Genomic DNA, 1,640 nt, shown 5'->3' with positions numbered 1-1,640 from the left:
TTTATTGGAAATGATGTTATTAAGTAACCTAAAATAGAAAAGTCTATACTTACAAATATATATAAATATATATATATATATATATATATATATATATATATATATATATATATATATATATATATATATACTGTATATATATATATGTGTGTATATATTATTTGATTTTTAAATCACTGAAAATGTAAAAAGTAATGATTATAATAAAAAAATTTCAATATTTAAAATATATCGATATATTATATTTACAGATATCATATACATATATATGTATATGTGTATGTATATATATATATATATATATATATATATATATGTATGTGTGTGTGTGTGTGTATATCTTTTTTAGGACATTTTACTGAAATGATGTTACTGAGTAACCTAAAATAGAAATATATACTTACAAATATATATAAATTATATATATATATATATATATATATATATATATATATATATATATATATATAATATAATATAAATTTATATATAATCATATATGTGTTCACTTGTTTTTACTATTTCATTTTCAGCGAGTGATGGAACAGGTCCAGTGTAATCAGTCAGAACATGTACGTGTGTAGAACTTTCATTTAGTGTATAGATTAAAAACTGTTAATGATACACTGGACTCACATTCTCCCGAATGTGAATGATGAAATGTCCGCCTACTTCGCCATCACATGTCATGAAGTCAGTTCAGTGCTGAAAGGGACCACATTTTCGTGTGAGTCATCGCTCGATTGCGACAGGCATGAAACATCACCTTTCCATCGTTCTCCCTGTAATTATTTATTTGTGTATCTATATAATTTTGGATTCAGAGCCATCCTCACATTTTCCTACTTCTGTCCGTCTATTTACTTAAGTTACGTTATCACTTTTTACGTGTACATATATCTTGCTGATTGCTTTGCCATGTTATTTACATAAGATCATAATTTCTTCACATAAATCCTTCTGTCAAACGGCTAGTTTTTAATATTTTACTGAAAGTTTTTATTTAAAAAAAATCGTTGAATTACAGAGAAAAGTAATCGCAACCAAAAGACAAAACAAACAAACAAACGAATAAAAATTTAAGCTGTGAACTATCTTACAACCGTACAAGCATATAACAATTTTAGTCCGTTGGTTGAGACTAAACGGGCCTTATGCCAGCACAGACCCTTACCCTAAGGGGACTCGTAAGTGTGACAAGGTGTGAAAGGGATTAGGACGGCTGCTGTGGGCCTCTAGACTCTATCTACCAAAAAGGAATGTGGAAAAGCGACATGAACACGGGTTTTTAACTCTAAAGTGTTCATATCCCGTATTTCACAAATATTTTTCTCTGGGGGATGATCATGTTTATTATTATTATTATTATTATTATTATTATTATTATTATTATTATTATTATTCAGAAGATGAAACCTATTCATATGGAACAAGACCACAGGGGCCACTGACTTGAAATGAAAGCTTACAAAGAATACGGTTGTTCATTAGGAAGAAGTAAGAGGAGGTAGAGGGAAATACAGAAAGAGATCTCACAACTAAAAAAGCAACAGAAAAAACATTATTAAATTAATAAATAGATAAAAATGTATTAAAAAAATAAAATAAAAACTTATTAATTCCTAACTAGAATCCATCTG

The sequence above is a fragment of the Macrobrachium rosenbergii genome, chromosome 37 (assembly GCF_040412425.1).
Source record: "Macrobrachium rosenbergii isolate ZJJX-2024 chromosome 37, ASM4041242v1, whole genome shotgun sequence".
Taxonomy (NCBI): Eukaryota; Metazoa; Arthropoda; class Malacostraca; order Decapoda; family Palaemonidae; genus Macrobrachium; species Macrobrachium rosenbergii.
Note: the sequence above shows the minus strand (reverse complement) of the source record.